Below are 26,352 nucleotides of genomic sequence, written 5' to 3'. Positions count from 1 at the left end.
TGCTGGCAGTGCGACAGCAGCTTCCTGGTTCGTACTGCAAGAGTCCTCTATGGTATCCCCAGTTTATGACGATTGCTTCTGACTTGCAGTTATCAGTGCATATTCCATAGCCCTCTCTGCTAATAGCCCTCCTGAAATAAGACGGGCTCATGTGGTCTGGTCTCTGCTGAGGATTTGTGATTTGTATGCTAGCATAACAAAGGGATGAAATGTGTTTTAAATGCATCTACAGATAATGGGAAGTGTCTGGCCAGGAATGATGCTGCAAAACACGTTCTGAGGATGCTCACCTCCAGTTTGAAGCTGATTTCTTTGGAGTGACTTGAAATCAAAGTTCAAGTTCTTTCTCATAAGTCTGTTATTTGGAGGGAGGTTTCATGAAACATTCTTATTTATCTTATGCCTTCCGGGCACAGGCCTTTTATGAGATGGGTATTTTTAAAGAACAACTTTATTCTTGCGAGAGTTGACAGGACTTTTAATGAGGAAAGAAATTAGAAACCGGAGCTGGAGGCAACATGGTTAGTAAAAAGAAAAGGGAAACGAGAGAAAAATCCAGTTTAAATGCACTTCAAAATGGTTGTTACTGTAAATATTCTTGTATATATCCATTCATAATTCTAGGTGAGAAAAACAGGGCAGCTCTTAGCTTTTCTTATCAGGCAAATGATTGTCACTTCTGAACATGCCCCTTATTTTACTTAAACTTGCACAATTCTGTATCAATTGAAATTGTGCAAATAAAATAATGTATTTAATGTTCTAGAACAAGGGTTGGCCAACCGTGGCCTTTGGGATAAATCCAGCCTCCCCCCCCCACCCCCCCCCCCCTTCCCGGCCTGTTTTTGTAATGAAGTTTTATTGGAATGCAATCATGTATGGATTGCCTGGGCAGGCTGATTTTGTACCACAGTGGCAGAAATAAATAGTAATACAGCCCCTCCAAGCCTATGTCTTTAGTATCTGGCCCTTTCCAGAAAAAAATTTGTCCACCTAGATAATCTCACATGTGGAGGGGCAAAAAAATCAGTCCTTAATAGGAGGCCTCAGAACCTCCAGGAGGTTCTTTCCCTGCCTGACAGCAAGATGCAAATGAGAGAAGGTGCAAGACTGAGCCACATATGCTCAATTCTTTTTCCCATATCCCTGGCCAAGAAAATTACTCTGTCTTTAATGGGAAGGGAATGAGCACAGGAGAAAGACCCGATTCTGAATAATAGGGCTGAATCTACAAGAGATCATGCAGCAAGGTTGTTAGTGATCTAGAAAAATCATGTAGTTAGGTCTGGGAATTACCTCCTGTTATGGGCTGAATTGTGTCCCCCCAGATTTCCCATGTTGAAGCAGTAACCCTCAGTACCTCAGAATGTGACTGTATTTGGAGATGAGGTCTTTATAAAAAGTAATTAAGTTAAAATGAGGTCACTAAGGTGGGCCCTAAACCAATATGACTTGTGTCCTTACAAAATGAGATCAGGGCACAGACAAACACACAGGGAAAACCATGTCACGTCTCAGGGAGAAGTCTGCAAGCCAAACAACCCTGCCTATACCTTGATCTCAGACTTTTGACCTCCCCAAACTATGAGAAAATACATTTCTGTTGTTTAAGCCACCCAGTCTGTGGTACTTGGTTACAGTAGTTGGAGCAAACTAATACCCCACGCTTAAGTCTAGCACACTGCCTGCTTAGGTAGGATATAACTCTTGCCATAATGCAGTGGTCTTTCTGTGTGTAAGTCAGCAGTTTTCAACTGGGCACAGTTTTCAACTGGGAATTTTGCCTCCTTGGGGACATTTGGTAATGTCTAGAAACATTTTTGATTGTCATAGCTGGAGGAGGGGGTGGGGTATACTACTCATATCTGGTGGATAGAGGCCAGGGGTGCTGCTAAGCATCCTATAATACACAGGGCAGCCCCTGATAACCAAGAATTACCTGGCCTAACCCATCCATTGTGCCAACGTTGAGAAATCCTGGAATAGCAGAAGACACAACTCTATTCCTCCCCCCTACTTGCTTCCCTCTTAGACATTCGGTGTTCTTTGGAAATGCTAGAAGAGGTTAACCCTACACTGAGCAATGTGTATAATGTCCACATAGGATCATCAAAATAATTTAAATGAAAAGAGTTCCTTCAGCCATCAGATCTTGGCAGTAAATTTCTGCTAAATACACTCTGGAAAAATTGTTAGGTGCTGCATGATTTCTGGGACACGGACTTTGGGTTTCCTGAGGGCCGGTCTTCCTTTCAATGCTGTTAACTTCTCCAAGTTTTCAGCCTATGGGTGGTGCTGGCGTGGGCACAGAGTAATGAATGATGGATGGATGGTGGGCCTCCCAGGTAGAAGTGGGCTGGTGGGAAGCTTTCCTTAATATCATATTTTATATACAACTGTGGGTCAGGGCGGGCTGTGGGTATGCAGTGCCTGACCCTAGTGCAAGGGTGGGAGATCGATCGTGCTGAAACAGTGAGCCGTCCAAATGATTTATTTATGCAGCACTGCCTCTCCCAGCTTCTTTGGAGGCAGGCACAGACGGGTTTGTGCATGTGTGTGTGTATGCACGTGCATTTGTGTGTATGTGTGCAAGTGTACGTGCATGTGTGTCCTCCCATGATGCTCCCAGTTTCAACTGAGCCTATAATTAGCTCCTCAGAGACCAGATAATTATACTTTGCTTTTTCTACCTGTAAATGCTCATTTGGCTTTCTGATTTCTTGTTAATTTCCTAGCTTTAAACCACCCAGTATTGGGCTTTTGGCAAAATATCAAGTTATTAGAACAAAGAATGGTACTCTGGGAAGACAGATGAAAGATTCCAGAGTCTCTGTGGCTGAGACTGGGCATTGTTTACTGCCTAAATTTGAGAAGAAGCTTTTGAGGGATTATTTTTGAATGTATCTGCTCTATCCTTTCCCAGCTAAAATGATGTCTTTCCAAGGAAATATCAGAATGTAGTAGTCATTAGGTTCTGGACATTTCAAATCTGGTAGAGTACATGACATAACAAATTGAACTCTTGCATTCTGTGGTAGAGATCAAAATCCATACAACTAGGACCTTAAAAAAATGATTCCTGAACCAAAGTAAGTACACATAGCTCAATTTTGTCTCTTCCACTGAATGTGAATTCTGATAGTTTTACTTCTTGATGTCAGTCTGGGATTGTTGAAAGAATTGTATGTATATATGTATGTATTTAATGTTTGTTTTATTTACTTTTAAGAGAGAGAGAGAGAGAGGCAGGAAGAGAGAGAGGGAGACAGAGAATCCCGAGCTGACTCTGCACTATCAGCACAGAGCCCGACACTGGGCTCAAACTTACAAACAGTGAGATCATGACCTGAGCTAAAACTAAGACTCAGATACTTAACCGACTGAGCCACCCGGGGGCCCTTATTATTATTATTATTATTTTTTTTTAATTTATTTTTGAGGAAGAGAGACAGAGACAGAGAGCGGGGAGGAGCGGAGGGAGAGAGAGGGAGAGAGAGAATATGAAGCAAGCTCCACACTGTCAGCACAGAACCTGGTCTGGGGCTTGCACCCATGAACCATGAGAGCATGACCTGAGCCTGAGTCATTAAGTCAGACACTTAATTGGCTGAGCCACCCAGGTGCCCCTCAAAGAATTGTTTTTAAAGGAGAAGAACAAAATTCCAATTTATTAATAATAAATCCAATTTATTAATAAATCAGCTACTGTCCAATAGAACTTTCTGCAGTGATGGCAACATTTTATATCTGTGCTTTCCAATATAATAACCACGAGCCTCACCTGGTTACTTGGGCATTTGAAATGTGGTTAGTAAAACTGAGGAACTGCATTTTGTATTTTATTTCATTTTGATTCATAGAAACATAAACAGCATCACTGAGTAATGACTATTGTATTGGAAAGTACAGCTCTGTATGGCCTGATCTCATCTTAAAAAAAGGTGTTATGTGTTTTTATTATTCATGTATATTTTCACATGATGTATTTAAAAGTGTAGACAAAAAAGCCTCTAAAAATACATATCAAACCTTTCAGGTTGGGATTAGAAAGGTGAAAAGAGAGGATTTTAACATTTTTATTTTGCCAAAGAGAGAAGAAAACTAATGGGATTAAAAATCAGTCAAATAAGGGGCTCCTGGATGGCTCAGTCAGTTAAGCCTCAGACTTCAGCTCAGGTCAAGATCTCACTGTTCGTGGGTTCGAGCCCCATGTTGAGCTCTGAGATGACAGCTCAAAGCCTGGAGCCTGCTTCGGATTCTGTATGTGTTTCTCTCTCTCTCTGCACCCCCACCCCCACTCATGCTCTGTCTCTGTCTCTCAAAAATGAATAAATGTTAAAAAAAAATCAGTTGAATAAATAACTTGAGACTAATTATATCACAGAACCCATTGAGTCTAGCCCCCTCCTTTTATACACCTGGGAAGTGAAGGGTTGAGGACTGTGACAGGTTATCTCTGCAATCCAGGCAGCCCCTCCTTTCCCCAGTCACTGCAGAGGACATGAATTTGGGGCCTCACTCATACAGTCCTTGTGTTTTGTGCAGTCAGCACCTAAATAATCATTTCAGAGGCTTTCAAGGCTGTGAACCCAAAAGCAGAGAACAGTGAGGGAGGAGGAAGGTACATAAACAAATGCATGAACCACAGTCAGTCTCTGAAACAAAATCCATGTGTTTTATGAAAATCCCTTATTGTGGAAAGCCATTTGCAAAGCCCCCAGTCTTCGCTTGGCTGGTAAATGGCAGTGAATGCTTCTTTCTAAGTCTCCTGTGAATGACGGAGAAATTTCTAACCAGGGATTGTGTTTACAGGTTTATGGATTCCAAGTTTTAACACAGCCACACATTGTTTTTTCTACATTATGGAAAAGAAATCAACTCTTTACTTTCCTGGAGTGTTGGTTTTTAAACATTAAGGTGGAAAGAAATAGAAATGAAGAAAATGAGAGGGGAAAAGGAGTCCAGAAGAGAATTCACTAAGGAAAAGAATGAAATTTAAAACGCGTAGAATTAACACACATAAAAGATCCACTAGAGTCACAGAGCTTGCCCAAATCCAATCCAGGGTTTATGCTGTTGCTGGGTGATTTGGAGATTCGGCAGCCCCTCTGGGTGGGCAGAATTTTCTTTACCCTGTCAAATCAGTATGCCATCTTTACATTCCTGAGTTATTACAATGGCAGCAGTGTTCTAGAGCTTTGCATATCTTTTGAGACTTAGTGCTTTCCTGCAACTAAACCACACTAGGGTGCTAAACCTTTCTGTGTAGATGCAGTCAAATTAGAAGTTAAATTTGGTACTGCAACAGGTTACCACCTGGGACCAGAAGTGTCTTGCATTATATATATATTTTTGCTAGCGTTATGAAACGAACAAGGCATGTGGCGTGGTTTAGTTTCAAGAGATATTAATTTTTTTAGGGGAGGTTTACAACTATCTTTGTAGAGTTCCTGAATTGTCTGTAAGGCTAAAACTAATTTATGTGATTTTGATGCAATTGTAATAAATGTGAAGAAATATATTCTTTTCGAATGGATGGCACATTGATCTGAAAGACACCTGAAGGCAGAGATTCTGTATTAAGCATATTATATCCTCAATTTAGTAAAATGCTAGACTGATAGTAAGCAGTCTTCTGTGTTATATGCCAGATATTTATTTCCCTATATTCTGATCTTCACAAAAAATTATAATATGATCTAGGGCTGAAGGTCATGTGCCAAAAAAAGAGGAAATTGTGGGTTTTTAAAAAATGTTTTATTTTGTTTTGAGAGGGAGAGAGACAGAGCAAAAGTGGGGGAGGGTCAGAGAGAGAGGAAGTCACAGAATCAGAATCAGGCTTCAGGCTCTGAGCTGTCAGCACAGAGCCCGACGCGGGGCTCAAACTCACGAACTGTGTGATCATGACCTGAGCCGAAGTCGGACCCTTTACTGACTGAGCCACCCAGGCGCCCCCAAAAAAGAGGAATTGTAATGCACATTCTAGCATTGCTTTAAAAAAAGAAGTAGTAATTGATTAGCATGTGAACACATGAACAAATTATTTTCCTCCTATATCTAGTGGATAGTATTTAGTAATAGTATTTACTGTGTCCTTGAGAAGAACTGTGGGCAGGGAGAGGCCAGAGGATAAACAAAGAAACAGAAACCCTAGGTATCAGTTTTCAGCTACATGTAAACTCAACTTATTTTTTAATGATTTTATTAGGAAGGCTTCTATATTCTGTTTTGTAATTCATTTCCCTGAGGCAACTTTAGACCTTCCAGGTCTGTTTGCAATTCCTATCGGATTAGAAAAAATGAAAGAAAGAAAGGATAGAATAATGGAAATTTCACAAGTTATTCAGTTTTTTTTTTAAAAAAATCCAGTTTCTCGCCCCAACAATTTCTTAAATCTGTAGACCTTGATGTTTTAATCTCATGCATTCTGATAGAGCTTGATATTCATAACTGGTGGATTTGATAAATTTTTAACCAGAAAGTTGGATATGATGAGAAAACACAAGGGGTGGTTTGTATTTTGCACCTTGTGGTGAGCCTTCCCGTTTCATTTGCACTAAGAGTATTCCTGGGAGGCGTCAAAGCTGCCCAAAGCTGACTTCCATCCATATTGAAATGGCTTCGTCCGAGCTTTCCAAAATTCCAATTTCAGTGCTGGTAGTAATATGTATGCGTGAACAGCAGAATAAATATCGGTTTAAAACTCATACAAATATACATTTATGCTCCATGTGTGAACTCATAACGTGTGGGATAAATCTTGTCATTTCAACATAAGTGGAATAACACAGGGATCGAAAGCAGGATGCAGTGTTGAGAAAGCGTGTTAATGGATTCACGGTGCAAAGTTATACACTGATGGTTTCATGAGGATTGAATTCTGAAGATCAAGCAAACAATCAATGATAACAATTCTGCCTCTGTAATCATTCTTGTAAGTAAATAAAAATATTAATTTTATGTCGGGATTGTCTTTTGGTACCTTATTATAGAAAATAACAAACAGGTGTCAAAGTAGAGAATAAATGGGCTCTTGTGTACTTCAGTAATTGTTAATTCACAACCAACTGTGTTTCACCTCCTGCCCCTCCTGATTTCTTCCACTTTCCTGGAGTGTTTTGAGGTCAAGGCCACAGACCATACATTCCATCCATAAATGTTTCAGTATGTATCTCGAAAAGAGTAGGTCCATTTTCTAAATGTGGTCACACCTAGCCCTACAGTATTGATACTGAGTCCCTAAGACAATTAAATATCGTGTCAGTGACCGCCTTTTCTCAATTATCTTACATATTTGTAAAGTTGGTTTACTTGAATTCAACCCCAAATGAGGTCTATAGAGGCAATTAGTTGATATGCCTAAATTTCTTTAATTTTTATCCCCCCATTCATATTTTTATCTGTTTTTCTTGCAATTTGTTTCACTGGAATGAACTTTCTTCCAGAGACATTTTTAAAACAATATTATTAGTGTGCATTCTTTTCTCTTATTTACCTGAAACAGGAAATTAGCCTGATAAGTCATGGATTGAACCAGTGACATCCATCATTCTATTCCATGGGTGAATGTCGGCCAACAGTTTGATATCAATTGTGTATGTGTGTCTGTATCTATCTATTCCACTTTTTAAGAACAATAACTAGAAGTTGAGAGAACTGTCCAAGAGCTAAGTAAAGGTAGGCTGGCATTAGTGTCACCTAGGGCTCTCCAGCAGTTACTTGAAAAATAGCACAGGCAATATTTCTTAACTGCTTGGATGGGGATTTTTCTTTCATGGATAAACTATGGCTGCCACTGACATTGATTTTTTTTGCACTTATGAGTGAAGTAAATATGGGCATTTCACATAAAATATATTACTCTTCTGAAATACAGGATGTGGCTTTAGAAAGTTGGCCATGGTTCCCTCCAAAGTATTCATTATTAAGAATGGTATTGTATTTCATTCCTGAGCTAAGGGCTCTACCAGGTCTGGCTTCTTCTTGAGGATAATGACACAGGTAGAAATCTAGACAAGTCCCTCAACTACCTTTCTAACTCCTATAAGAGTTGATGCAAAACAAAACAATGGATGGTGGGCTATAAGCCACCTCATTTCTCAAGCCATCTCTTTGGTCTGGCAAATTGTCCCATTGTCTTGGGTTCCAAGCTTTGAAGGAGTGGGGTTGATGGGCAGGGAGTTGATCAGTGTTTCCAGGCTATGAAAAAGTGTACGGACCCTTAGCAAGAATCTAGGCCGGACAGTTGGTGCTGACAGCCACTTGGGTCTGTACAATGCCTTCCCTTCCTAACATCACCAATGCACACTACCTGGTATTTCTTTTCACCACGTAAAGAACCACCTTCAAAATGTAGGCACATGGTTTCCACTAACTGTGCTATTTTTTAATTTGTTTCTAAATAAGAAATACCAACCAAAAGACACATCTCAACGTTTTTTTTGTTTTTTTTTTTTTTTTTTTTATTTATTTTTGGGACAGAGAGAGACAGAGCATGAACGGGGGAGGGGCAGAGAGAGAGGGAGACACAGAATCGGAAACAGGCTCCAGGCTCCGAGCCATCGGCCCAGAGCCTGACGCGGGGCTCGAACTCACGGACCGCGAGATCGTGACCTGGCTGAAGTCGGAGGCCTAACCGACTGCGCCACCCAGGCGCCCCAAAAGACACATCTCAAGTGCCCATTATGTTCCATGCTCCACGTTCATACTTTTAGAAGCTGTCCAGTTTTAATATGAATCCACAGTGCCATTTGCTATTGTTATTATCACTATTTTCCCAGATGAGGATACAAAATAGTACAATGACAGCTTGTTTTAAGATACAGGTTTAAGTAAGAGGCAGACTTGGAATTTGACCTAGAGTCTATTAGACTCTAAAACTGGTGCTATGACCAGGTTCCCCTTAGCAAAAGGCATTATGAGTGAGGGACCTCACTGGCATGTGTAGGACCTCCCACCCAGGACTTAGAAGCTGTGTCCAACCTCCCTAGTGGCTGCTCCTTGACCCAGGCTCTTGGACCTGGGGATATACACTTGAGTGGTGTAGTTAGCCCTGAAGAGAATATACCTGGGAAAGAAGTCTACACACAGGGCCTGGAGTGGGCCTATCCACTTTGGTCAAAATTTTTGTGATCTGTAATACCTCCATATGAGTGGTGTTCAGAGTCCAGGTGGGTATACTCCTAGCCATTTGGACTCTTCACTTATGGGGAGGATTGTGTCAGAATGGGATGTTCTCAAGTATGGGTCCAGATCCAGGACTTACTTCTGGGTCTTAGTTTTCTTAATCACTAACTGTAATTCCTCCCATATGACCAAGGTCTGTGCTGTTTGCCCCCATGATGTTGAGATTTCCCATTGTTCCAGCTGACATCATTCTTCTCCTAACTTTGGACATACTTGTTGCCAACATTTTCATGTTGTAGGGCAAGTGAAAGAGATATTTTTGCAGGTGCAATCCAAAACAAAAGCACTGTGGTCCATTTACAAATGGTAGCTGTGAACATTTCAGACAGAGTTCAGAGATCCTCAAAAGGAGACCGTGTGAGCCAGGAAACCTCTTTAAAATAATAAATAAGAGTCTCATTTCCCTGACCCATGTGGGGAAGATGAGGAGAGTTGTGATCTCTGCTTAGAGGCAAAAGAGTAAGGAAAGGGCTTTTTCCAGGAGTGAGGGGCCCGTGCATTGTGGCACTTACAACCACCTCTTTCCTTATACTGTTGGAAACAAGACACACAGAATGAAAGTGGACAATGAGGTCACAGTGTGAGTCATGGTCACTATTGACTACGAGTGGAAAATTGATTTGAGGACAGCACATTTCAGGCCAGAAGGAAGAGAATTGCATAATCAGCAGCTTCTTTTCTTAAAAAAAAAAAAAAAGGCTTATTGACTCTTAAGGATCTTATCTGAAAGTCAGATGGTCATGCACTGCCCACCTCACAGGTCACCCGCCCAGCTAAAACTCCTTGCTTTGGGACGTAGGTTGGAATGTCAGCATTGAAGCAGTTGGTTTGAATTTTGAATTTGTGTGGAGAAAGCATCCCTAGTAGATTGTACCTCCACTGGATGCAATGATTTCCTTGCCCCAGCTGAGTGCTCTCCAAGAAACATTGATGAAACATTTATTGAGTGTGTAGAGTTAAGGTCATGTGTAGTACACCCAGGTAGAAATTAAGTGGGTAGAGAAGAGGCCATTCTCTGAGGCACTTGCCTACCTGATCTTCCCATTCTAGTCAGCAGAATCATACTAGCAAAGGCCAGATTGGTTCTACCATATCCAAGAATTTGTCAATAACAGTACATAAAGAAGTTCTTTCAACTTGGAATTTTATGTAGAAACAACAAAAGTATTAACAGGTCTATAGCAGCAATAATGCCTTATGTTTTCCAAATCCATTTAAGTTCTCTCCCTAGCACACACGCAGATAGCATGTATCCATGCCTTCCATATTGTTAAATTGAGGTCATGTGACTGTGTTCTAGACTGTAGAACGTGGATATAAATGGTGTATGTGTCCTTCCAGTTCTATCCATAACCCCGCTGTGTGGCCCTCACAGCCTCAGGTCTCCAATCACAGTGACTCTGGAAGCCATATTTGATGATGCCAAATGGTTTTTCCTGTCCAGGCTGCTATCACAGAATACCATAGACTAAGTAGCTTATAAACAACAGACATTTATTTCTCATAGTTCTGGAGGCTGAAAGTCCAAGATCAAAGAACCAACAGATTTGGTGTCTGGTGAGGACCTGCTTCCTGGTTCATAGACTGCTGTCTTCTTACTGTGTCCTAGATGCTAGAAGAGGCAGGGGAGCTCTCTAGGTCTTTTATAAAGATCCTGATCCTATACTTGAGGGCTCCACCCTCTTGACCTGATTATCCCTCAAGGGCTGCCCCCCCTCCAGATACCATCACATTGGGGGTTAGGTTTCAACATATGATTTTTGGAGGGACACAAATATTCAGTCTATAGCATCACATTACAAGATAAAAGAGATTGGGTCAGTGAGTGTTACATGATCATAGCACCTCACCAATTACCCTGCAAATGAGCATTGAGCTTGTATTGGGTTAAACCTTGTGGCTTGGAGTTCTGTGTTGCAGAATTTAGTCTCCCCCAATAATAGAACTTAACCCAAGGCTATTAAAATAGAATTATATTTCTATTATACTGTAAAGGTAACATGAGCATAGTTCTGTACTACAGAGAGACATTCTAATATTAATATCCAATCTACCTTACTAAGTAGCTAGTGAAAAACAAGTTGTTGAGGTCTAATGCATCATATCTATTCTTATTTGAATAGTTTCTCATTTCCCAAATTCCCCTATATCACCCCAGTATTTCCTTTGGGTTCCACATTAGCCAATGAGTCATCTAATTTCTTTTGTGACTAATTTTTTAACAATTGTTACTCCCTCTCTGAATGTTAAGTCTACTTTGGATGCAAGGTGTTCAACTAATTTCTAAGGATATCTCCAAAATGCTATGTGGACATGCCAGTCTCCATCGTGTATCCTGAAATAGCATTGATGTGTTTGACAGAGGCTGGGACTCCATAGCTGTCTTTATGCTCTAAGAACTCAGAGTCCCTTTTTTCAACTGCCTGAGTCCTGCTTTATATTCTCTCTTCTTTTAGCTGCATGATGGGACAGGGTAGTTTTGAAGTCACTCCTCCTAGATGTGCCCAGTCTGAAAATGGTTCTCCTGCTATGTAGAAATATAGATGTCATGAAACTTCCCATGGGACACTATTAAACCACCTCCTTGAATGTGGTAGATCAGGATTTCAGTGATAAATCAGCTCATGACCCCTGTTGCTTAAGTAGAGGTTTTTGTTTGTTTGTTTGTTTGTTTGTTTGCTTTTTTTGAGAAAGATCTTCGGGTTTGAACACTACAAACCATGAAAAGAACATGACAAGATGAATGTCACCAAATCACTTTCCAAGCTGTGACACTCATGTCATGGTTTACCAGGATTTACACAGAGCAGATGGTGTTTATGGCCAGTGGTGTCAGATAATATCATGAGAATGGCAGTGTTCTGTCTTTGAGATTCATCCCATAATGTTATAATGTTAAGAGTACCTAACTCTTGTTTACTTCAAATCTGTAATTTGGAAAACAAACTGAAGCATGCTGAGGGTAAGAGAACCGCTGATGGAGTCAGGGTAGTATGTTTTTTTTTTTTTTAATGTTTTTATTATTTATTTTTGAGACAGAGAGAGACAGAGCAAGAGTGGTGGAGGGGCAGAGAGAGAGAGGGAGACACAGAAGTTGAAGCAGGCTCCAGGCCCTGAGCTGTCAGCACAGAGCCCGACGTGGGGCTGGAACTCACAGACTGTGAGATCATGACCTGAGCCGAAGTTGGACGCTCAACCCACTGAGCCACCCAGGCGCCCCAGGGTAGTATGTTTAAAATAAAAAATAAACAGGCATTTTGGAGCCAGTCATTACAGTCTGTTCCTAGTTGTACTTTATGAATTTAAGCAGATTATTGCACTCAGTGGGCTCCACTCTTTTCATGCACATAAAGTGGAGATTATTTGACTCAATGTGTGCATCTTTTCATGTATTTAAGAGGCCTTCTATATTGGTTCTTCTTATTTCTTTTGCCCATCTTTCTCTGGAATTTTCATTTTTTTCTTTCATTTTCTCCATTTCATCAAGATTTTCACATTAATTTCCATAGTTATTCCCTTCTAATTTCTTATTTTTATACTTTTTCTCCCCATTTTCCTTTCATTAAGTGGTATTTAGTTAATTTTGTTTTCATTTTACAAAATATGGTTTTGATTGGTTAATTATATCTATCGTTTTTTTCTTTCCTAACTTCTAGTTTTGTCTTTATGAATCTCACCCTTTTTTGTTTGTTTTAATTCACTGGTCTTTTTCTAACATTTTGAATTGAAATTTAATGCATGTATTGAATTTTTAAAAAATTTTTATTGACAGCGTTCATGCTGTGGATTTTCTTCTACTCACTGCTTTCAATGTGACCCTTAGATTCTAAATTTTAAGTAGTGTTTATCATTTTTTTAAAGCTCTGTATTTTACTTTTGAATTTTTCCCTTTTCACATAAGTATCATTTAATTGAACTTTTGTGCTTTGTTTTTTTTAATTTTAAGGTGGATCATAGTTTCAAATATTTGTTCCACCCTATTGTTTTTTCTTCCTTCCCCATGGACGTCAGTTTGACATAAGTTGGATATTCTTTGCATGACGTCTGCTTCACTTATTTTCTTTCTTTATCTCATTGCTGTTATCTTGGTTATTTTATTGCTTTTCTTTAATGCCCATATTAAATTTCCATTCAAATCTGTTATTTTTCCTTGGGCACTTAATAATTTTGATTATATTTTTATATGATTTTGCTATTTTGTCTTCTTTTTTTTATTAACAAATTTAAAAAAAATATATTTTTATTTATCTTTGAGAGAGAGAGAGAGACCAAGCGTGAGTCGGGGAGGGGCAGAGAGAGAGGGAGACACAGAATCTGAAGCAGGCACCAGGCTCTGAGCTGTCAGCACAGAGTCCGACATGAGGCTCGAACTCATGAACCACTAGATCATGACCTGAGCTGAAGTCAGACACTTAAATGAATGAGCCACCCAGGTGCCCCTGTTTTGTCTTCTTTTTAATTCATTAATTCAGACAACTGTCATTTCAGTCCTTCCTGTTTCTTACCCATGTGCATTTAACATTTCCAAATATGATTCAGTGTGTGTGTGTGTGTGTGTGTGTGTGTGTGTGTGTGTGTGTATGATATGTTCCCAAATGCTTATTTGAAGATATTTAATTCAGTTTGGAGTGTTATGTTACAGTTTTTCTGTGGCTTGCTTTCTTAGGATTTGAGGGAGACGTCATCAGTTGAAAAGTTTGAATGATCACTTTTGGTTTTCAAGGTTGGAGGTGGCTCACAAGATGTCAAGGTGACAAGTTTTCTCTTCTGTTGGTACAGGGAGGTATATTTTCTTTAATGGTTGTTTTTTATTGGGAGCAGGGAGGTTCGACAGGAGTTGTGTGTTATTTCCTTTGGTGTTTCTTTTATATTACTGAACCCTTAATCCCTCCATCTTGTTTTTTGTTACCTTCTCTTCGCAGTTCCTGAAGGTTTGTTCTCCTTTTGTAATTACTCTCAGTCTCTCAGAGCCATTCTGAACACATGGTTAAGTCCCTTCCCTGCAGCGAGTGCTCTAAACCACCAGCTCTAGTTTCCACTCTTTTCACGTTTATGGCAGATGTTCTCTTTCCGGCACCAACTTGAGTCCAAATTTAACCCTATATTCCTTTTGGTTCTCTCCCCCACATTTTTCTAGACTATCCTTATCATTTTCAAGAGCTCAGGATGGGGGTATATAGAAATAGTTCTGCAAAAACAGGGGCTTATTTTCAAATCACAGTTTATCTAATTTTACAGGGTTGTCTTCAGATTATGCTACAGGGATGGAACTTGCATGGTTTATTTGTTCTTGTGTATCCACATGGAGTTTGGAGACTGGGCTGGGAGATTTCACGTTTGGTATCAGTCATTGCCTCAGCTACATAAACATTGTTTTTCTTTTTTTAATACATCGATTGTGTATGGCTGGTTATTGATTATTCATTTTAGGGGTGTGTGTGTGTGTATGTTTTCCCCCTCTAGATAGGATAGGCTATATAATGTGTGAAGACTGATACACAAAGAAAATTCAGGGCCCCTTGATAAAAAATTGTTAAGAACTTTAAGATGACAGAAGCATAGCATTAAACCAAGTGCGGTACCCTTTTGAGGGTGGGGTCCTATGTGGCTGCACAGGTCAGACATCTGTGAAACCAGCGTCCATACTTTGTATGTGTTAAGTCACTTTGCTTCAGTAATTTTATAAGTGTTATATGTCACCTACAGAGAGACAGAAAGAGATAGAGAGAGACAGATAGAACAAGAATGAGAGAGAGTGAGAAAGAGATTGAGACTGAGACTGGGTCTGAGTTCTTTTATCAAATCTGTAACATTAACAGTCTGACTTTGAACAAACTATTTTATCTTTCTGGAGTTCTATTTTCCTACTTGAAATATGGAAGATTCTACCTTGAATTGTGTTTCACAAACTATCACATTTCTGATAAATATTTTTAATTTTTAATATTTCTGATAAATAAATTTTAATAGTCATATTAATTCTATTGCACAATGAAAAATATAGAACATAGAGTCTGTTTTTTTTAAACGTTTTTAAATTTTTTTAAAAGTTTATTTTTGAGAGAGAGAGACAGAATGCGAGTGGGAGAGGGGCAGAGAGAGAGAGGGAGACACAGAATCTGAAGCAAGCTCCAGGCTCTGAGCTGTCAGCACAGAGCCCAAGGTGGGGCTTGACTCATGAACCGCGAGATTATGACCTGAGCCGAAGTCAGACGCTGAGTGAGCCATCCAGGTGCCCCTAGAAACTTTTTATGTACGTTATTTTTAATACATGGTTAGAGTAATTCACAACAAAACAAGGTACTTCTCAAGATACTGTTGAAGAGTTATAAGTTTAGGCAATATTGGATATGGTAAAATTAATTAAGGTGGTATAAAAGAATCTAAAGATGGGCAAACCTTATTGAGCTTAATATCTGAGGATACTTCAGTTTCTTTTATCATTTTAGGATTCTGTAATTGCATATATTTATATAAAATGGTGAAAATATTTTTCTAATTTGGAAAAGAGGGATAGTTTTAAATTGTAATTAAGAGTCAGCCTGTTTAGATTTTCCAGAGAGGCTGGTGGAGAGATGAGTTCCATATTCCTGGTTCCCCCTCAATCCATTCCATTTAAATATTCAGAACTCTGCCCCCTCCCCCAGCCCCCACAATGCCATCTAGTACTCAGCCACCTAGCAGTACATCAGGATTGGAAAAAGCCATCATTTACTGATGCTATCTATAGCAAGTTGATGTCAAGTCTCCTTGACTGCGGGTTTTCATGTCTGCCATGTCTGACACTCTACAAAGTTCAAAATAGGCTGTTCTTGAAGGGGATAGAAACAGGAGCAATGATGCTATGCATCTGTTAACCAGTCATTTGGATATTATCTGCCAGATCTGATGAAAGTTTGTGATAGAGTTGAACAATACACTTTCCAGAGCCAGACCCTTTATTATTTTTTTAAGAATCCCAGAATTTAAAACAGGTAATATGATCTCATTGGTCAAATAGTATAATGTTTATCAAGATATTATTAGTAATTTTAAGGAAATCCTAACAGATCCATGGGGATAGAAATTAAGTCTCCCTTTTAGGCATAGATTTTATATATGATTTTTTAAAGTAAATTTGATAGCAGAGAAATTGACTCCCCTCATGTCCTGATTTGATTTTCTTCCACTGCGATTGAACGGACTCTGTAAGTTCCCTGAAGAATGCTAGGATTTCCTTACCAGTTTTAACCCAGACTGTCCCAGGAGAAATACCTCAGTGTCTCAGTGGACGATGTTGGCATCCAAGGATGCTTCAACATTTTAGACATTTCCAAATATTTCTAGATCATTGTGACTGACTTGCTAACATACCAGCTCTTGCCCCAGTACAAAAAAACTCTTCACAAGAACAAAATAGAAGCTTTACTCAGGCCAGAAAGAAATACGGAATCAAAGTGACTTGCTCTGTAGGAAATAAAAACAATGAGTCTTCTTAGTTTTAACCCTGTTGTTAGACTATATTAAATTAAACTCACACAGCAACAGACATCAGGTTCCCTGGATTATTTTGCATTGATGCTGATGCATAGTTTGGGGTTTTTTTGTTTGCTTTGTTTAGGAGGGGGCAGTGTATTAAAGCGTGGAGGTCTTGTGTAGATGATGGCAATGATTTATTTTAAAGGTTATGAAACATGCATCTCCCTTTTGAGCAATAGTCCAGGGGAGCAATCACATATCAGAATAAAAACAAGAGGGTGGTAATACAGCAAGCAGTGTATGATTCAATAACTCCACTAGATTGCTTTATTGGTTAGGTAATGAAGCATGCTAGGGAATTTCAACCAAACATGAGTCAACACACGGCCAACTAACATCTAAAATGACTGAACTACAAGTTTCGGAAGTATAGGAGGAAGTGAAGCATTACATTACTCCCAGATTGGAAAGCTCCCCATCACTTCCTGGAGAAGTTAGCTCAGGGTTGTTTGGAAAAGGCACACAGGGTTTCAGGCCTTCTCCAAGCTCCTCATGTTGCCCTGTGGATGGCTTTTTTTTTTTTTTTTAACCTGACAACATTCAAACCCGATGGATACACACATAAGGCATTCTCAACTATAGGAAATTGCTTTTCTTAACTGTATACTTTTAAAAAATTTGTTGTTTAATTACCTGCTGCCTCTGTACTGCTCGGATTTCCTTCAGGATTCAGGGAGAGGGCTGGGAGAGAGATTTCCTTTGTGGTTTAATATAATTATTCATAATGACTACATATGGTCATTTTATAAGTTCCTAATTATTTTAAGTGATTGGTGCATGGTCATTTGCATAGGCTATTTAGCGGAATACTCATTTTGTTCAGTGACTTACATATAAATCACTGAATATTCTGTAGGCATGTAAAGCAGGTGGGAGAACCCCCCCCCCCCCCCCCGCCCCACACATCACTCATGGCTCCAGTGTGTGCATTCCAGAATGTTTAATGTAAATCATAATAGCAGTTTGGATTCATTGCTCTTCAAATGGATATGTGGTTGATGTAGGGAAACATGTTTTAATTTTTTCTTTTGGTAGCAGATGGTGCATGAATTTTATTTAGTTCAGGCACTGCTGTCCAAGGAAATTATCAAGGGTTCCCTCCCATCACCCCTATTATGAAAAAAGAGGGATGTGAAACTTCTGGACCAACCCATTCATTTTACAGATGAGCAAACTGAGACCTCAAATATTGAATAATTTCTCTCAAATCACTAGTTTTAGAAAGAGTATGAGATAAAATTCACATCTTTGGACAGTCAGCCTAATTTTCGTTTCTTCATACTGCACATTTTCTCTTGATAGCTGATATCAAGAGTTTTTTTTAGTGACGTATGTCACTTAAAAAAGTGGGGGTGGGGAAGTCACCTGAGTAGCTCGGTCAGTGAGTGTCTGACTCTTGATTTTGGCTCAGGTCATGACCTCATGATTCCTGGATTTGAGCCCCATGTTGGGCTCTGCTCTGACAATGTGGAGCCTGCTTGGGATTCTCTGTCTCCCTCTTTCTCTGTCCTTCCCCCAGTCTCTCTCTCAAAACTAATAGACAAATACTTTAAAAAAAACTTTAAAAAGGGTTATATTTTACCTACCTTCTGGTTTTATTTTACCTACCTTCCTTTTCTGAAATCCAAGTTCCATTGATTCATAGTGAAGGCCAGATATTTTGTGGTACTAATTCCATGCTGGGTATAATTTGTGGCTTCTGGGTTACCCACTTGTGTCCACATACCTCCTGAATTTGTTAGCCTCCACAGTCACCTTCCAGAAGGGGTTTTTGAAAGCTCATCTGATTCAGTGACTGTTCCAACGCTAATTTGCAGGCTGGTGATGCACTATTCTATTTCTCCCTAGTCCACAGAAAAATAAGCAGAAAATAAATCATCGTGGGGAGTTTTGTCCTCATTGGGAAAATAAGGAAGGGTCCACATATGCCAGCCTTCCCTTCCAATTACCCCAACCATTGCCTTATCCCCTTTATGCTGCATATGTTCTCATGTGTCTGCCCATCAGTGAAATCCACAAATTAAAGACCAGTGGGATATGAGGTTGTTTTCCAGGAAACCATACTTTTAAAATGTCATTTTACCACATTTATTTTCTGACTAAACCAAGCAATAAGGAGATTTGAGCTCAAATGCTTAAAACAACTAGAATACCCACCTACCCCCGCTGCTCCCCCACTGCCAAATCTCAACATTCCAGAGCTTTTCCTATGATTGAGGAACAACTCTTTCACTATAGATAACACAATAGATGATGTTGCTTGTGAATTCATGAATTGTTCATTTACCTACTTGATCTTTATCTGTATCTATCAGAGATACCTCAAAAAGGAGTGCCCTCTCTTTCTCTCTATCCTGAAAAAAAAATTTGTTGTCATTTTTAAATATATACAGATGTTACTTATGGGCTACAGGTTCTTATATAATGAACTCCCTCACCTGGGTACACATTTCCAATCATAAATTCTCCATGGAGATGTGTCTATGTCTACCTCCCAACTTATTCTATATCCTCTAGTTATACATAGGAAGAGTTTTTCACTGATAATTTTGGGGAATGAGAAGGAAAAGATAATGAGTTGTACAGTTGCCATTTGTTTTGTCATTGGTGAATGAAGCTAGATCCCCATCTTTCTTTCAACATCTCCAGTTGAAAACCTTCACTTGGCAAGAGGGAGGAAACAGGGCATCACATAGCAGGCAAATATACGATGCTGTGGACAACCTAATATGAGGATTTGGACTGCTAGTATGAAAGGTTTCCATTCTCTGGGATGCTCCACTGGAGCAAATAAATAAAGTAACACATCAGTCCTTCCAATGGTAGAGGACTCTGCTGTGCATTGTGTTACCACTCTGCAGATTAGCAGCAATGGTGGCAGCATTTGGTACCAAGGTGGATGGAAGCTGAACCAGTTTTATCTGCCATGTAATCTCTGTCTTGTTTTGGAGTCTCTTTGATAGATATTTTTATTATTCTAGACACCTGTCCATGAGATCCTCAAACAAATAACTCTAAGAGATTTAAGTTTGACAGCAATGAATGTAAGCAAGGTGAAAACATTCCGAGACAGGGAGTGAAGGTGTTATCACCAGATGGTCCTGTCCAGATGGTCCAGAGCCAGAAAGGGCCGCTTTATAGCTTAACACAATATACATTAGCCGGGAGGTGAAACAGTTAAATTTATATAATGTATACCATTTCCTCCAGCACATACTTCACGCATTCCTGATTTCAGATTCCTGTGGCATGTTGCAAATATTGCACCCATTATATTAGAGTGGATTAGAGAAAGCATTTTCATAATGCTTAAATAAGATCTATAACAACAGCAGCAGCAAAATCAACAGCAAACTAGTCACTGTAACCATTGTCCTTGGTCCTGAGAGAGATGTAGAAATTTATGAATAAATTGGACCTTTTCATCTATATACACTGCAAATCTGGTATTTCTGAAGTATGTTGCCACTTGGGTCCATTGTGCCTGGCTTAATGCACTTTGAACTCTCAAAATTGCCTGGTGAGAACTAACATAGGTTAATGTCTGAGACCATGAACTCTACAACCACTCTGCTTGAGTCTCTGCCCCATTTCTACCAACTGGTGGTCAAATTTGGGAAAGACATTTAGGCTTTCTTGGCATTGCTTCCTCATCTATAAATTTGGAATGATAATGACAATGGTGATGATGACCTCCAACTCGTAGGAATTTTAGAAAGATTATAAATACGTCCCACACCCTTAACAGTGCCTAACACACAGTCAGCACTTAATAAAGATTCTCTCTCCCTGTGATCAGCAGCATCAATAAAAAAACTGGGGCTTGTCTAAGCATTCATGGGTCTAAGAATCACCTAGGGTGTGCTTGTTTCAGAGAAACGTTCCCAGATACTGCTCCACACTTCCTGAATTGCTGGGGATTGTACCTGTGGATTTGCACTTTTGATAAACTCTCTAAAAGATTAAAGCTTGAGAATCGATGATCTTGAAGATCATCAACATTCTGAGACAAAAGGAGTGGAGGCCGTCACCAGGTGGTCCTTTTTAATACATAGGGAGAAAGAGAGCCCGCTCTACTCCTTAATTCAGAGTGGCAGGGAGCTGAAACATTGCCTAATTCTGAAGCAGCAACAACTCCAGACCCCTGATGTTTAAATAGGAAATCCAGATAACACCCCTCATTCTAACTGCAGCCATGCTAACCAAGATAACAGCTGTCTCTGTTCAAAGACACATATATCTGTTCTTGGTGACTATTGCCTTTTGTTTCTGTGGCCGGAACAAATGTGCCTTTGTGGCTTTAATTTTGCACTCTTAATTAATTAAATTGTATATGTGAACTAAAATATTTATATGCCCAAGATAATAAAAATAATCCGTGATAAATAGAACAAATGGAGTAAAAGTAAAGTAGATTTAGTGGCACTGGAGTTTACTGAGCATCTGTGATTAGACTGTGTTCCCTAGTATGCTTTGGGGACTGTAATTCAATCTGCAGTTTGAACTGAAGACTTGTTTTCTGTAGAGGTTTGGGGGAAAAGGAATACTTGTTCTTAATATCTCAGGTTTCTCTTTCAGTGGCTATTTGTTCAATCTTAAGGGTGGGAAAGGGGGATTTTACTTAGGAAAAGGAAGAATGAGTGTATTTTATTATTATTATTTTTTGGAAAATGTACAGAACCCTTTTTTTAATTTTTTATTTAATTTATTTTTTTAAATTGACATCCAAGTTAGTTAGCATATAGTGCAACAATGATGTCAGGAGTAGATTCCTTAATGCCCCTTAACCATTTAGCCCATCCCCCCGCCCCCCACAACCCCTCCAGTAACCCTCTGTTTGTTCTCCGTATTTAAGAGCCTCTTATGTTTTTCCCCCTCCCTGTTTTTATATTATATTTGCTTCCCTTCCATTATGTTCATCTGTTTTGTATCTTAAAGTCCTCATATGAGTGAAGTCATATGATATTTGTCTTTCTCTGACTAATTTCACATAGCAAAATACCCTCTAGTTCCATCTACCTATTTGCAAATGGCAAGATTTCATTCTTTTTGATTGCGTAGTAATACTCCATTGTGTGTGTGTGTGTGTGTGTGTGTGTGTACACACACACACACACACACACACCACATCTTCATTATCCATTCATCCATCGATGGACATTTGGGCTCTTTCCATACTTTGGCTATTGTTGATAGTGCTGCTATAAACATTGGGGTGCATGTGTCCCTTCGAAACAGCGCACTTGTATCCCTTGGATAAATATCTAGTAATGCAATTGCTGGGTCATAGGGTAGTTCTCTTTTCAATTTTTTGAGGAACCTCCACACTGTTTTCCAGACTGGCTGCTCCAGTTTGCATTCCCACCAGCAGTGCAAAACGATCCTCTTTCTCCACATCCTCACCAACATCTGTTGTTGCCTGAGTTGTTCATGTGAGCCATTCTGACAGGTGTAAGGTGGTATCTCATTGTGGTTTTGATTTCTATTTCCATGCTGATGGGTGATGTTGAGCATTTTTCTTGTGTCGGTTGGCCATCTAGATGTCTTCTTTGGAGAAGTGTCTATTCATATCTTTTGCCCATTTCTTGGGTGTTGAGTTATATAAGTTCTGTATAGATTTTGGATACTAACTGTATAGATTTTGGATACTAACCCTTTATCTGATATATCGTTTGCAAATATCTTCTCCCGTTCCATAACGGGTTTAGGATTTAGGTTTGCTGATTGTTTCCTTCACTGTGCAGAAGCTTTTTATTTTGATGAGATACCAGTAGTTCATTTTTGCTTTTGTTTCCCTTGCATCTGAAGATGTGTTGAGGAAGAAGTTGCTGTGGCAATGGTCAAAGAGGTTTTTGTCTGCTTTCTCCTCAAGGATTTTGATGACTTCTTGTTTTACATTTAGGTCTTTCATCCATTTTGAGTTTATTTTTGTTTATGGTATAGGAAAGTGGTCCAGGTTCATTTTTCTGCATGTCGCTGTCCAGTTTTCCCAGCACCACTTGCTGAAGAGACTGTCTTTATTCCATTGGTTATTCTTTCCTGCTTTGTCAAAGATTAGTTGGCCATATGTTTGTGGGTCCATTTCTGGGTTCTCTATTCTGTTCCATTGATCTGAGTGTCAGTTCTTGTGCCAGTACCATACTGTGTTGATGATTACAGCTTTGTAATACAGCTTGAAGTCCAGGATTGCGATGCCTCCTGCTTTGGTTTTCTTTTTCAAGATTGCTTTGGCTGTTAGGGGTCTTTTCTGGTTCCATACAAATTTTAGGATTGTTTGTTGTAGCTCTGTGAAGAATGGTGGTGTTATTTTGATAGGGATTGCATTGAATATGTAGTTTGCTTTGGGTAGTATTAACATTTTAACAATATTTATTCTTCCTATCTAGGAGCATGGAATATTTTTCCATTTTTTGGTGTCTTCAATTTTTTTCCTAAGCTTTCTATAGTTTTCAGTATATAGATTTCTCACCTCTTTGGTTACATTTATTGCTAGGTATTTTATGGTTTCTGGTGCAATTGTAAGTGGGATTGATTCCTTGATTTCTCTTTCTGTTGCTTCATTGTTGGTGTGTAGGAATGCAACCGATTTCTGTGCATTGATTTTATATCCTGCCACTTTGCTGAATTCATGGATCAGTTGTAGCATTTTTTGATGGAATATTTTGGGTTTTCCATATAGAGAGAGTATCATGTCATCTGCGAAGAGTGAAAGTTTGACCTCCTCCTGGCCGATTTGGATGCCTTGTATTTCTTTGTGTTGTCTGATTGCTGAGGCAAAGACTTCCAATACTATGTTGAATAACAGTGGCGAGAGCGGACATCCCTATCTTGTTCCTGACCTTAGGGGAAAAGCTCTCAGTTTTTCCCCATTGAGGATGATTTTGCGTTGGCTCTGTCATATATGGCTTTTATGATCTTGAGGTATGATCCTTCTATCTCTACTTTCTTGAGGGTTTTTATCAAGAAAGGATGCTGTATTTTGTCAAATGCTTTCTCTGAATCTATTGACAGGATCATGTGGTTCTTGTCCTTTCTTTTATTGATGTGATGAATCACATTGATTGATTTGCGGATATTGAACCAGCCCTGCATCACAGGTATAAATCCCACTTGGTCATGGTGAATAATTTTTTTAATGTATTGTTGGATCTGGTTGGCTAATATCTTGTTGAGGATTTTTGCATCTGTGTTCATCAGGGAAATTGGTCTCTAGCTCTCCTTTTTAGTAGGGTCTTTGTCTGGTTTTGGAATCAAGGTAATGGTGGCTTCCTAGACAGAGTTTGGAAGTTTTCCTTCCATATCTAGTTTTTGGAACAGCTTCAAGAGAATAGGTGTTAACTCTTCCTTAAATATTTGGTAGAATTCCCCTGGAAAGCCATCTGGCCCTGGACTCTTGTTTTTTGGGAGATTTTTTGATTGCAAATTCGATTTCTTTACTGGTTATGGGTTCTGTTCAAATTTTCTGTTTCTTCCTGTTTCAATTTTTGTAGTTTCTATGTTTCTAGGAATTTTTCCACTTCTTCCAGATTGCCCTTTTTATTGGCGTATAATTGCTCATAATATTCTTTTATTATTGTTTTTGTTTCTGCTGGGTTGGTTGTGATCTCTCTTCTTTCATTCTTGATTTTATTTATTTGGGTCCTTTCCTTTGTCTTTCTGATCCAACAGGCTAGTGGTTTTGTTAATTCTTTCAAAGAACCAGCTTCTGCTTTCATTGATCTGTTTTTTTTTTGTTTGTTTGTTTGTTTGTTTGTTTCAATAGCATTGATTTCTGCTCTAATCTTTATTATTTCCTATCTTCTGCTGGTTTTGGGTTTTATTTGCTGTTCTTTTTCCAGCTGTTGAAGGTGTAAGGTTAAGTTGTGTATCTGAGACCTTTCTTCCTTCTTTAGGAAGGTCTGGATTGCTATATACTTCCCTCTTATGACCACCTTTGCTGCATCCCAGAGTGGTGTTATCATTTTCATTGGCTTCCAGGTACTTTTTAATTTCCTCTCTTCTTGGTTAGCCCATTCATTTTTATTAGGATGTTCTTGAGTCTCCAAGTATTTGCTGTCTTTCCAAATTTGTTCTTGTGGTTGATTTCGAGTTTCATAGGGTTGTGGTCTAAAAATATGCCCAGTATGATCTCAGTCTTTTTGTACTTGTTGAGGGCTGATTTGTGTCCCAGTATGTGATCTATTCTGAAGAACGTTCCATGTGCACTGGAGAAGAATGTATATTCCACTGTTTTAGGATGAAATGTTCTGAATATATCTGTTAAGTCCATCTGGTCCAGTGTGTCCTTCAAAGCCATTGTTTCCATGTTGATTTTCTGTTTAGATGATCTGTCCATTGTTGTAAGTGGGGTGTTGAAGTCCCCTACTATTATGGTATTATGATCAATGAGTTTCTTTACGTTTGTGATTAATGGATTTATCTATTTGGGTGTTCCACATTTGGAGCATAGATGTTTACAATTGTTAGGTCTTCTTGGTGGATAGACCCCTTAATTATGATATAATGCCCCTCTTCATCTCTTGTTACAGTCTTTATTTTAAAGCCTAGACTGTCTGATCTGAGTATGGCTACGGTGGCTTTCTTTTGTCAACCATTAGCATGATAGATGGTTCTCCATCCCCTCACATTCAATCTGAAGGTGTCTTTAGGTCTCAGGAGGGTCTTTTATAAACAGCATATAGATGGATCTTGTTTTCTTATCCATTCTGTCACCCCATGTCTTTCGATTGGAGCATTTAGTCCATTGACATTTTGAGTGAGTACTGAAAGATACAAGTTTATTGCCATTATGTTTCTTGTAGAGTTGGAGTTTCTGGTGTTGTTCTCTGGTCCTTTCTAGTCTTTGTTGCTTTTGGTGTTTTTTTTTTTTCATCTTTTCTCCTCTCAGAGTGTCCCCCTGAAATTTCTTGCAGTGCTGGTTTAGTGGTCATGAACTCCTTTAATTTTTGTTTGGGAAACTTTTAATCTCTCCTTGTATTTTGCATGACAGCCTTGCTGGATAAAGAATTCTTGGCTGCATATTTTTCTGATTCAGCACATTGAATATATCCTGCCACTCCTTTCTGGCCTTCCAAGTATCTGTGGATAGGTCTGCTGCAAATGTGATCTATCTCCCCTTGTAGGTTAAGGTCTTTTTTTTTCCCTTGCTACTTTCATGATTCTTTCCTTGCCTGAGTATTTTGTGAATTTGACTATAATATGCCTTGTTGATGGTTGGTTTTTGTTGAATCTTATGGGAGTCCTCTGTGCTTCCTTGATTGTGAAGTGTGTGTCTTTCCCACGTTAGGAAAGTTTTGTGCTATGATTTGCTCACATACGCTTGTACCCCTTTTTCTGTCTCTTCATCTTTTGGGACCCCGCCTATGATTTTGATATTGTTCCTTTTTAATGAGTCACTGATCTCGGTAATTCTTAAATTGTGCTCTTTTGCCTTAGTCTCCCTATTTTTTCCTGCTTCATTATTCTCCAGAAGTTTGTCCTCTCTTTTGCTGTTTGGCATCATCCATCCTTGCCACTATAGCATCCATTTGAGATTGCAGCCCAATTACAACATTTTTGATTTAATCCTGACTAGTTTCTACTTTGTTTATCTCTGCAGAGAGGGATTCTAATCTGTTTTTGACCCCAGCTAGTATTCTTATTATCATG

The 26,352-nt window shown here is 39.2% G+C and overlaps 1 protein-coding gene across 24 annotated transcripts in view; it reads left to right on the top strand.

Moving 5' to 3' along the window:
- Window positions 1-26,352, top strand: part of RBFOX1 (RNA binding fox-1 homolog 1) — a 2,063,692-nt gene that overhangs the window by 1,236,869 nt on the left and 800,471 nt on the right. The window lies entirely within an intron of this gene.

Source organism: Panthera onca, chromosome E3, assembly GCF_046562875.1.
Source record: "Panthera onca isolate mPanOnc1 chromosome E3, mPanOnc1 haplotype 2, whole genome shotgun sequence".
NCBI lineage: Eukaryota > Metazoa > Chordata > Mammalia > Carnivora > Felidae > Panthera > Panthera onca.
This window is presented reverse-complemented; position numbering and strand designations above follow the sequence as displayed.